General features: G+C 35.0%; 1 pseudogene; it reads right to left on the bottom strand.

The window, feature by feature from the left end:
* Positions 1–5,413: 5,413 nt before the first annotated feature.
* Positions 5,414–7,711, bottom strand: LOC137927509 (NADH-ubiquinone oxidoreductase chain 5-like; annotated as a pseudogene).
* Positions 7,712–13,453: the final 5,742 nt, after the last annotated feature.

The following is a 13,453-nucleotide window of genomic DNA, read 5'->3' as shown; positions in this document are numbered from 1 at the left end:
GGGGGGTCGAATCGAAGAAAAATGTCATCGGATACTTTAGCTGTCAGATAGCGTTACATTGTCTTAACTTTGTAATGGGCTCTTAATAAGATAAAAAGAATAGCAATTATCTTGTTTACTTGTAACTGTAATTTAATTTTTCCATTTTGTTATTCATATATGTATATAGAGCGCTTCCTACAGCATAATGAACAAAATATTTATTACACGATATAACGTAAGGGCTAGTAAAAAGTATTGGTCCGTCGCTTCCGAATTAAAAAAAATGATACAACGTATTTCAAAAAGGTCACTTTATTTATTGATGACATTTTTATATTTCTAACTGATCTAAATAGCGTCAATCTCGGGAAATTTAAAGTAACTGGAAGTTAAAAAAATTATGAAAAAAATCTGACCATCCCGGAAATTTAAGGCGAATCGTCTGACTCGAAGTTCAAAAATAATTACAAGTTAAAAAAAAAACAAACTGTCAAACGCGGGAAATTCAATGCGACTTGTCCAATGCGCGAAGTATAAAAGTAATATATATCCACATATATATATTTATATATATAAATTAACAAAGTTATAACATGCGAACTTTACAACTTTACAACTTTACAACAAAAGTTAATTGTAAGAAAAAACAGGTAACAACAAATAAAATGGACAACCCACAAGGACATCATGCCCCGTGCGAGTTGTCTTTTCCTGTCATTATTGACTCATGTTTTGCACCTGTTTTACTACACGCGCACTCGCTGATCAACTAATAAAAAACACCGGCTGCCAATCTAAGAACGTTCCACATAACATGCAATAAAATAAGGATATTCGCAATTGCATTCAAATAAATAAACAATAATTTCGCAAATATATGTAGAGGTGTCCGCAAGTGCAGTCAAACAAAATTTCAATGTTTCGTCACCGCGCTGTGACATGACGCTCGTACTGCCGTTGTATTGTGCTGTAATGCCTTAATTAAAGTTCTCATTGTAAAAATTGACGATGCGCAGTTGCGACATACTTGCAAAATAACAAAAACCAAACTCATGTTATTTACTAACTAAAAGTGACAAATTTTTTTGCGAGCTTGGGATTCGCGAAAGCATTTTATTTTCAAACAATTCGTTAATTAGATTGCGAGAAGAGGGGTTTCAATTCACAAGCCGAACTGCTTATTATAACTTGGGCTGAACATAACAAACATCTCTAAAGGCAACAAAATATACCGATTAGTTCCATAATAATGCACAGTTGTATTGGGACATCTTGAATTTATGAGTTTTGAGGAGATTTAATGACTTATTATTTTAAAAAAGACAAATTACTCTTTACTGTACACGTTAGAAAATATATATATTGGCAGTCTTTATCATATGGCGCAATTTTTTTCAGACCATCATAGTATGGAAATAGACAAGTATCTGGTATTTAGGTGCGCACGCACGCACGCACATGCACACGCACACGCACACGCACACGCACACGCACACGCACACGTACACGCACACGCACACACACACACACACGTATTATTCTGTTCAACTAATTATATTCGAAATCAGTCACATGCACTTTCAGCTTCTCCTACGGCTGATAGACACTCCCAGTGCAAGGCATTGTCTTCCCCCCAGTGACCGGTGCAGCGCTGTCCGCTATCAGGTCAATTTCGATTTTAACTTTCTCAAATAGCATACAAGTATTTATTGATCTTCTTTTTGAGTACGTAAAAAAGACAATAAATAATAGGACAATTTAAATTGACCACTTATGTACGAAATCCAGTAAGGTTAGCCACAAAGGTTGCTAATATCAAAGTTTTTAATTTCTTTTTATCTCTAGTTCAACTGCATAATGTTTATGGCAGTGATAAGCGACGTGACAAGTGTTACCTGTAGTGGGCTGATGATCTGTGCCCGTGTAAGCTGCTGCGTTCCGAGCACCGGCTGCACCTGGACACACTGCGCTTGAACTGGAACTGTCTGAGCGGTCTCCCCGGCTGATTTCGCCTTGCCTCCGGACACCTTAGCGCCACTAATCATCTGCGGAGCGACAACTATGTTATTAACGCATTTGGATCGTAATAGAAATGGATTTAAATAACACACACGCACACACGCACGCACGATCTTTATCTTGTGTATTTACGTCCATTTCTGTTAAAATGTCAAATAATCACGAATAATATAAAATATAAATAATACCCGGTCTAGCATAAACTTACGTTACAAGAAAAAATATCCGATAATAGCTAAAAAACAACTTTATGCTAAACTTTTTTATGTGATTATGTAGAGTGAAAAGGATATGTTAATATACTAAACTAATTATTCAATGTGTCCACCCTTAGCTTTGACGCACGCTTTTAGACGATAGGGCCATTCGTCGATGGATTTACAAACGGTTTCCATTGGGAACTCGGTCACTGCTGCCTCCAAAGATTTCTTGAACAACTCAATATTTTGGGTGATGATTAGAGCAGGTTTTCAGTTTTGATTGCTTTTAATAAAAAATATTAAAAAGACTACTTCATATTTCAAGCAGTATAAAGAAAACTAATGATGTTGATCTTCGCTTCAAGATTTTCTAAGAATGTCTCATTTTCTTCTGAAATTGATATTAGAGACGTAACCTAACTCTTAAATTTTTAAATCAATGCAGTATCAATGTAACGCTAGTTGGAGATTTTTCCGCTGGTCGATTAATACATTCGTCTTAGTTTTCAGTTTTGATTGCTTTTAATAAAAAAATCCTAAAAAGACAACTTCAGATTTCAAGCAGTATAAACGAAACACCTGATGGTTATTTTCGCTTCAAGATTTTCTGAGAAAGTCTCATTTTTCTTCCTAAATTGATATGAGAGACGTAACCTAACTTTTGAATTTTATAATCTATGCAGTATCAATGTAACGCTAGGTGGAGAAGTTTCTGCTAGTCCGATAATAAATTCGTCATAATTTTCTTTTATGACTTTTTTACTCCAAAATTATTTAATTAAAAATCTTACCTCATACAGCATAAACGAATCACCTGATGTTGATTTCCACTTCAAGATTTCGTAAGAATGTCTCATTTTTCTTCTAAAATTGATATTAGAGACGTAACCTAACTTTTAAATTTTTAAATCTATGCAGTATCAATGTAGCGCTGGGTGGAGATTTTTCCGCTGGTAGATTAATACATCCGTCTTAGTTTTCATTTTTGATTGCTTTTAATAAAAAAAAAATATTAAAAAGACACCTTTAAATTTCATGCAGAATATACGAAATACCTGATGTTGATTTTCGCTTCAAAATTTCCTAATTATGTCTCATTTTTCTTCTAAAATTGATATTAGAGACGTAATCTAACTTTTTAATTTTTAAATTTATGCCGTATCAGTGTATCGCTAGGTGGAAATATTTCCGCTGGCCGATTAAAACATTCGTATTAGTTTTCATTTTTGATTGCTTTTAATAAAAAAAATATTAAAAAGACACCTTTAAATTTCATGCAGAATATACGAAACACCTGATGTTGATTTTCGCTTCAAGATTTCCTAATTATGTCTCATTTTTCTTCTAAAATTGATATTAGAGACGTAATCTAACTTTTTAATTTTTAAATCTATGCCGTATCAATGTAACGCTAGGTGGAGATTTTCCCGCTGGTCGGTTAATACACTCGTCTTAAATTTCAGTTTTAATTTCTTTTAGTAAAAAAATATTAAAAAGACAACTTAAAATTTCATGCAGTATATACGAAACACCTGATGTGGATTTTCGCTTCAAGATTTCCTAATTATGTTTTATTTTTCTTCTAAAATTGATATCAGAGATGTAATCTAACTTTTAAATTTTTTAATCTATGCCGTATCAATGTAACGCTTGGTGGAGATTTTTCCGCTGGCCGATTAATACATTCGTCTTTATTTCGATTTTTGATTGCTTTTAATAAAAAAAATATTAAAAAGACAACTTCAAATTTCAAGCAGTATAAACGAAACACCTGATGTTGATTTTCGCTTTAAGATTTCCTAAGTATGTCTCATTTTTCTTCTGAAATTGATATTAGAGACGTAACCTAACTTTTAAATTTTTAAATCTATGCCGTACTAATATAACGCTAGGTGGAGATTTTTCCGCTGGTCGATTAATAGATTTGTCTTAATTTCCATTTTTTAATGCTTTTAATAAAAAAAAAATAAAAAGACAACTTCAAATTTCAAGCAGTATATACGAAACACCTGATGTGTTTTTGAGCTTCAAGAATTCTTATGAATGTCTCATTTTTCTTCTAAAATTGATATTAGAGACGTAATCTAACTTTTAAATTTTTAAATTTATGCCGTATCAGTGTATCGCTAGGTGAAAATATTTCCGCTGGCCGATTAAAACATTCGTATTAGTTTTCATTTTTGATTGCTTTTAATAAAAAAAATATTAAAAAGACACCTTTAAATTTCATGCAGAATATACGAAACACCTGATGTTGATTTGCGCTTCAAGATTTTCTGAGAAAGTCTCATTTTTCTTCCTAAATTGATATGAGAGACATAACCTAACTTTTGAATTTTATAATCTATGCAGTATCAATGTAACGCTAGGTGGAGATTTTTCCGCTGGTCGATTAATACATTCGTCTTAGTTTTCATTTTTGATTGCTTTTAATAAAAAAAAATAAAAAGACAACTTCAAATTTCACGCAGTATAAACGAAACACCTGATGTTGATTTTCGCTTCAATATTTTCTGACAAAGTCTCATTTTTCTTACTAAATTGATATTGGAGACATAACGTATTTATTAAATTTTTGAATATATGCAGTATCAATGTAACGCTAGGTGGAGATTTTTCCGCTGGTCGATTAATAAATTCGTCTTAAATTTCAGTTTTAATTGCTTTTAATAAAAAAATATTAAAAAGACAACTTCAAATTTCATGCAGTATATACGAAACACTTGATGTTGTTTTGCGCTTCAAGATTTTCTAAGAAAGTCTCATTTTTCTTCCTAAATCTCATCTAAAATTTTGACCTAATTTTAAAAAATAATAATTTAAACCATAAGTAGATAAATTAGGTATAAATCATATTAAACATAAAAAATTTCTTAAACTATAAGTTTTTAAAAATTTATTTACAGAAATAATTTTTATATTTCTAATTAAATATCCTAGTAAAAATCCTAATATTCTTACATAAATTACTATTATTTTGATATTAAAAGGTAAATAAATTATATAAGGATAATTAAAAATTAATCAACTTAACATTCTTCCTACTACTAGTCTTATTCCTAATAATATAAATATTCTCTTTAATATTGTATAATCTTCATCATATAAATTATAAACTACTAATAAATTTTAATCATTAATTATTAAATAAAATAATAAACGAATAGTATAAAATATAGTTAAACCAGTAGAAAAATAATATAAAAAAAAAATTATATATTTAAATTTCTTATACTAACCATTTCTAAAATTAAATCCTTTGAATAAAATCCAGCTAAAAAAGGAATACCACATAAAGCTAAATTAGAAATATTTAAACATAAAGAAGTTAAAGGAATATAAAATCTAATTCCACCTATATAACGAATATCTTGAATATCATTTATTATATGAATAATAACACCCGCACATGTAAATAATAAAGCCTTAAACATAGCATGAGTTAGTAAATGAAAAAAAGCTAAATCAGCTAATCCTATTCTTAAAATTCTTATTATTAATCCTAATTGTCTTAAAGTAGATAAAGCAATAATTTTTTTTTAATCAAATTCATAATTAGCAGAAATACCAGCCATAAATATAGTTAATCTTGATAAAACTAATAAAAACTTTAAAAAAATTATATGAACTAATATCACATTAAATCGAATTAATAAATAAACTCCAGCAGTAACTAAAGTAGAAGAATGAACTAAAGCCGATACTGGAGTGGGGGCTGCTATTGCCGCAGGTAATCAAGATCTAAAAGGAATCTGGGCTCTCTTTGTTATAGCTGCAATAATTAATAAAAATCTAATAAATTTTATTATAAAATCATTATTTATAAAATTCAAATAAAAAATATAATTTCATCTTCCATAATTTATTATTCAAGCAATAACCATTAAAATTATTACATCTCCAATACGATTAGATAAAGCCGTTAACATTCCTGCATTATAAGACTTAATATTTTGATAATAAATTACCAAACAATATGAAACTAAACCTAACCCATCTCATCCTAAAAAAATTCTAATTATATTAGGTCTAATAATTAATAAAACTATTGATAATACAAATAATAAAACTAAAATAATAAATCGATTTAAATTTAACTCAGAATGTATATATCTTCCTCTATAATAAATTACAGAAGAAGAAATTATTAAAACAAATATTAAAAATAATAAAGATATTCAATCCAATAAAATAGACATTACTACTCTTATAGACCTAAAAGAAATAATTTCTCACTCTAAAAATAAAGTTAAATTCTCCATAATAAAATATATTATAAAAAAAAACTTATTATTCTAAAAAAAAATAAAAAAAATCTAATAAAACAAATAAAATATCTTTTAATGATTTAAAATGAAATTTCATATTTTTGACTCCACAAATCAATATTTTATATTAAATTATTTAAATAAAATCAAATAAAAAAAATAATCAATTTTTAAAACTAAAATATTAAGAGGTAATCAATGTAATATTAATATTAAATATTCCCGTGATACCCCTGTGTAAAATCTAAAAATTCCTAAATTATATTTTCCATGTTGCGTATGAGAATATAAATATAATCTATAACCAGCTCTAAAAAAAGAAATTATAATCAAAGTAATTATTGATAATCAAGATCATCCTACTACTCTATTAATTAATCTAATCTCTCCTATTAAATTTATTGAAGGTGGGGCTGCTGTATTTGAAGATATTAGTAAAAATCATCATAATCTTATCGAAGGTATAAAATTTATTATCCCCTTGATATATATCTTATTGATATATAATCTTCGTCTTTGTAAACGCTCATAATTAATATTAGCTAAACAAAATATTCCCGAAGAACATAAACCATGACCAATTATTATAATATAAGAACCCACATAACCTCAATAATTTATAGGTATAATACCGCAAATCACTAATCTTATATGAGCTACTGACGAATAAGCAATTAAAGATTTTATATCAACTTGTCAAAAACAATTTAATCTAATAAACAAACCACCTAATAATCTAATAACTACTTAAATAAAATTAAATTTTATTCCAATTTTTTGGAAAAGAATTATAATTCGTAAAAGTCCATAACCTCCTAATTTTAGTATAATTCCAGCTAAAATTATTGAACCTGAAACCGGAGCTTCTCCATGAGCCTTAGGAAGTCATAAATGAACAAAATATATAGGTATCTTTACTAAAAAAGCTAAAATTATAGATAAATATAATAAAAAATAATCTATTCTAAAAAATTTATAAAAATATATAATTATATAATTTAAGTTATGGAAAATAAAAAAAAATCCTATTGTAATAATACTGCTATATAAAAAAGCCGCCAGATGTGAAAGTTCCCGCGGACGTCGTCACAACGCTTAACCTTTCGTTTGTCTCGCCCACTCGTCTCGCTCACTCGCACGGCGTGCACGATACGCGCTCTTGCTTGCTCTTGGCAGGTAGCCAAGACGCGCAGCACGTGCGCCCGCGGCTGTTGGAGTTCCAGAGAGTCGGATTTGAGCCATGGTTCGATGCGCAACCGCGCGTAGGCGAATTATTCATTTTCCGCGCACAAATTGTTTTAATAATTAAATAAACGTTTTTCCACATCACACTGGCGCCCAACCCGTGGCCTACACGCTAATTATCGACGAAATCGCGTATTCAACCGTTCGCCATCTTAGCGTCGTAGAAGAATCCCATCGAAAATTTAACAATTGTGCGTTATCGGAGTGAATTTCGTCAGTGGTTTGCATCTGTTGTATGCGATGCCGCGTCGCAAGGCTCCAGGCGTCCGTAACAACGTCGAGGATGAGGACTCGGACAGGTTCATGACCGAGGGGCAGCTATCGTCGTTCATGGCGGCGTTCGCCAAGGCTCAAGCGGAGTCAAACCGCCAGCTAATAGAGAGTCTTTTGCTGCGATCGCCGGCCTTCACCACAGGAGCGCCCTCGACATCACCATCGCCATCGTCGTCTTCGGCTCATCCGTCTCCGTCGGGAAACTTCGCCGGTTGCACGGCTCGTTTCAAATTAACACGAGAAAGTGTACAAAGCGATCAGCGAGCAGGGAGTGCGGGATTGCGCGCGCGTGCGACGTGCAACGCCGCCGCCGCCGCCGCCGTCGTCGCTGTACCTGCTATGGTAAGCGCAACGAATGCGCCGAATCGAGGTAAACGGTTTTGTGTTTATTGCAAGAAGAGTGGACATAATCGCGATGAGTGCTCAAGGCTTAAATCTAAAAGTGATCCGCATACAGTTTCGTGTTACGGTTGTGGTATGAAAGGTGTTATTCGTGCTAATTGTGTTAACTGTAATACAAAAAATACGGACACTAAGGATTCGTTCTTTTCATGCGATTTTATGTCAACAAATAGGCATTTATATTCCAAAACCGAGGCATCGCAATGTCAAGCCCATGTTTCTTTTGATTGTAATACTGTTTTTTTAAATTCTGTTTGTAATGTATATGATGTGCCTGATGCGCAGTCAGTGGATAACTCGCGTACCGAGCGCTTGCGTCCGGATGTTTGTACCAAAGGCCGTCCAATTTTGGACATAGAGATTTTTGGCTATCGCGGTACCGGTCTATTAGACACGGCGGCTAAACGTAGCGTTGCCGGATCCACGCTGTACTCCTTGTTGCTTAAGTTAGGGCAGCCGATGCGTAGTAGCGTCATGACTGTGAAACTTGCTGACGGTGTAGTGCGTGACGTGACAGTCAGACTGGTGGACGTTGTGGTGATGCTCGCGGGCGCATCAATACCTATCACATTTATTATTTTTCCAGATGCAGTTAACAATGAAACATTGCTAGGCATTGATTTTATACGTAAAGCTGGTTTGGTTATTGATATTTTTAATGAAACGTGGTTCACAGCTGATCAACCTCAGGTCATTCACCCCTTGCGTTGTGAGAAATCACGTAACTTCATCGGGTGCGCCTCTGCCGACATGTTGCGTTCGGACGAGGGTATGATGCTGTCACCACCTGAAAGAGCAAGCCTTGCGCAGACATTGCAGGAATACGAGGACATTTTCCGAGAAGGGGGAGGACCGACGTCGTTCGCTGAACACCGCATTGACACCGGCACCCACCCGCCGATCGCCGTCCCGCCGTACCGCCTGACGCCTGCGAAAAAAGAAGTTATGGAGGCTGAAATTAATAAGATGCTGTCGGAGGGTGTCATCGAAGAGTGTGAGTCTCCGTGGGCAGCACCAGCGCTGTTGGTACCTAAAAAGGATGGGTCCTACAGATTTTGTGTGGATTATCGCAAATTGAATTCCATCACGAAGGTCGACTCCTATCCGCTTCCGGTGATCGACGATCTACTGCAGTATACTGGCAAAAGTTGTTTCATGAGCACCATCGACCTCAAGGCAGGTTACTGGCAGGTTGCTGTCAAGGAAGAGGATCGCGACAAGACCGCCTTCGTGTCACCATTTGGCGTTTTCAGATTCAATCGTATGCCTTTTGGCTTGCGCAACGCTCCAGCGACGTTCCAGCGCCTGATTGACAGGTTTCGTTCGGGGTCTGCTTTGCAAGGCGTGACTATTTTAGGTTACATAGATGACCTCATCGTGATCTCTGAAAACTTTGCTCAGCATCTACGGGATCTTCGAGCTGTTTTCGATCGCCTTCGTATCTTCAGCCTGTGCGCCAATCGAGCTAAATGCGTGTTTGCTAGAGAAAGTGTTAAGTATCTAGGTCACGTGATTTCGTCTCAAGGGCTATCGCCGGACCCTGACAAAATCAGCGCCATTGTCGATATGAACGAGCCGACGAATGTGAAGCACTTGAAATCCTTCTTACAGACGTGCTCGTGGTTCCGCAAGTTCGTGCCGAACTTCGCAAAGGTTGCGCAACCGTTGACTATGCTGACGAAGAAAGATCAGTCTTGGTTGTGGGGCGAAGCTCAAGTCACCGCGTTCTTGGAACTTAAGAAATCACTTACCTCTCCTCCAATCCTCATCCAGCCAGATTATAGTCTTCCTTTTGTGCTTAGGACTGACTCGAGCAGCTATGCTTTAGGTGCAGCTCTCTTGCAGGGGGAGTCGCCGCGCGAGGAGCGTCCGATCGCGTACGCCAGCCGCCTTCTGACTTCGGCGGAACGAAACTACTCAAGCACCGAGCGCGAAGCTCTTGCAGTTGTGTGGGCAGTCGAGAAGTTCCGCGGCTACATCGATGGTCATCCCGTGCGCGTCGCCAGCGACCACCAGCCCCTGAAGTGGTTACTAACCTTGAAGTCTTCTGCAGGTAGATTGGTCCGTTGGGCTATGAAGTTGCAGTCTTTCGATCTCCAAGTGGACTACACCCCAGGAAAGGCAAACGTCATCGCAGATTCGCTCAGTCGACCGCCATGCGTTGAGGAGACTCGAGACACTTGTGGCGTCTGTACGGTGGTGGTTGAAACGCCACGATGGGAGGCAACCGCTCTTCGTGAAGATCAGCTCGCAGATCCTGAAATCGCGAAGATTATCCTGGGCCTGGAGGGAAAGGAAGAAGTGGAGATTTGTAGGTGGACAGATAGAGGTTATCATATGTCAAAGGGGATACTTTACCGATATACGGAAGCAGAAACGGATGAACCGCAGCTTGTTGTACCAGTCAACCGTCGGAAGCAAGTTATGGTTGAATGTCACGACGCTGCAACAGCTGGTCACGGTGGTGTTGATAGGACTTTGCACCGTATTTCCCAGCGGTTCTATATTCCTGGAATGCGTCGTTTTGTAGCGGAGTATCTCAATTCTTGTACTGAATGTCAGCGTTACAAGCCTTCGAATGAGAAGCCTTCAGGCTTGTTGCAGACTCCAGTACCCGCACAGCGCTTCGAAGTTGTAGCAGTAGATTTGTTCGGTCCACTTCCTAAGGGTCCCAAGGGTGAACGTTGGGTCCTTATCGTCGAAGACACCACCAGTAAGTGGGTAGAGCTGTTTGCGCTTACTGAAGCTACTGCTGAAGCTTGTGCTAAGATCTTGATAGAGGTTTTCCTTCGTTTTGGTGTTCCTAGGCGATTAATTTCTGACAATGGTGTCCAATTCGTCGCCGATGTTATGCAGAAAGCCATGTTTGTTTTGGGTGTTAAGCAGAATCTGGTGCCCCTGTATCATCCAGAAGCGAATCCTGTGGAGAGGAAGAACAGGGACCTTAAGGTGCAAATGGCTATCCTCGTGGAAAATCACCATCAAAAATGGCCTGAAGCTCTGCCATTTATTCGTTTCGCTTTAAACACATCGTTGACAAAAGCAACCCAACAGACTCCTGCATACCTGACTTTTGCTCGCGAACTTCGCTCACCAATTGCAGCTCAGACGGACTTGCGTGCAGTTGTCGAAGCGGAGAACCACGTGCCGCAAATCACACCTTATCTGCTAAGACTCGCAGATACTCTCCAGTCCAGCAAAGAAAGTATTGAACACCAACAAGACCTCCGCAAAGCTGTTAAAGATAAAATTCGTAAAAGTGACAGTCTCGACGTCGGCGACCTCGTATTGATGAAAACGCACGTTCTCAGCAACTCTGCAAAAGGTGTCAGCGCTAAGTTCGTACCTAAACGAGACGGGCCTTACGTCGTTCAGAAGAAAGTTAGCCCAACTACGTACCTGTTAGCGTTTCCTGATAAGTCCGACATTACCATTGGGAAGTATCATGTCTCTGACTTAAGACGCTATCATTCGCGAGAGGGTGAATGCACTGTGATTCCTGAGCCTGTGGCTCCAAAACGTCCTCGCGGCCGACCGCGAAAGCTTGTGTCGGTTTGACCAGTTGTGAGGTCACTGGTCCTGGTCAAAAGGGGGAGTATGTAATAATACTGCTATATAAAAAAGCCGCCAGATGTGAAAGTTCCCGCGGACGTCGTCACAACGCTTAACCTTTTGTTTGTCTCGCCCACTCGTCTCGCTCACTCGCACGGCGTGCACGATACGCGCTCTTGCTTGCTCTTGGCAGGTAGCCAAGACGCGCAGCACGTGCGCCCGCGGCCGTTGGAGTTCCAGAGAGTCGGATTTGAGCCATGGTTCGATGCGCAACCGCGCGTAGGCGAATTATTCATTTTCCGCGCACAAATTGTTTTAATAATTAAATAAACGTTTTTCCATATCACACAATTAATATAGGCAAAGAAACAAATAAAGTATAAAATAATAAATAAGCTCCTGCTTGAATTCGTTCAGGTTGATAACCTCATCCAATAATTAATAATAAAGTAGGAATTAATCTTCATTCAAAAAATAAATAAAATAAAAATAAATTTATTACACTAAAAATTAAATATAATATAATTAATAAAATAACAACATTGAATAAAAAAAATTTGAGTAAAATTTTATTTTATTCAAATTTTCTCTTGCTATAATTATCAATAAACAAATTCAAATTCTTAGTAAAATTAACCCATATGAAATTAAATCACAACCTATTATATATCTTAAATATCTAAAATATAAATATTAATACTTAAATTTATAAATAAAAATATAATCACTATTATTATTATTTGAACCATTCAAAATATATTTTTTAAAAAACATAAAGGAATTATAAAAATTATTATAAATAAAAATTTTATCATTTTTATAATAAATTAAATCTTTGAAAATAATCATTACCATGAGTACGAATTATAGAAACTAAAATTGATAAACCTAAAGCTCCTTCGCATACTGAAAATAATAAAAAAACTATTATTATATAAGTATCATTTTCTATATTATTAAAAGTAATAAAAAAAAATCTTAAAACAATAAATTCTAAACTTAATAAAACAATTAATAAATGTTTATGCTAAGAAGCAAAAATTATATTCCCAAAAATAAATATAATTAAAATAACTATTATCATATTTATTATCATTAGTAGTTTTTATAGTTTAAATAAAACATTGGTCTTGTAAATCAAAAATAAGTCTTTTCTTTAAAAACTACAAAGAAAAAGAATTTCTTTATCTATAATCTCCAAAATTATTATTTTTATTAAAATATTCTTTGATATCATTAAAATTTTTATTTCATTAATAATTATATTATTTTCTTTTATTATATTATTTTTAAATCATCCTTTATCAATAGGATTAATAATTCTTATTCGAACTTAATTTACTTGTATATTATCTGGCATATTATTAAACACTTATTGATTTTCTTATATTTTATTCCTAGTATTTTTAGGAGGATTATTAGTTTTATTTATTTATGTTTCTAGAATTGCTTCTAATGAAATATTTAACATTAATATTTATTTAAAAATATTTTTCTACTTTTTTCCACTAT

The sequence above is a fragment of the Battus philenor genome, unplaced genomic scaffold (genome assembly GCF_028537555.1).
Source record: "Battus philenor isolate CCGP_79_NKW_IND1 unplaced genomic scaffold, ilBatPhil1.0.hap1 SCAF_31, whole genome shotgun sequence".
In the NCBI taxonomy this organism is placed as follows: Eukaryota; Metazoa; Arthropoda; class Insecta; order Lepidoptera; family Papilionidae; genus Battus; species Battus philenor.
This window is presented reverse-complemented; position numbering and strand designations above follow the sequence as displayed.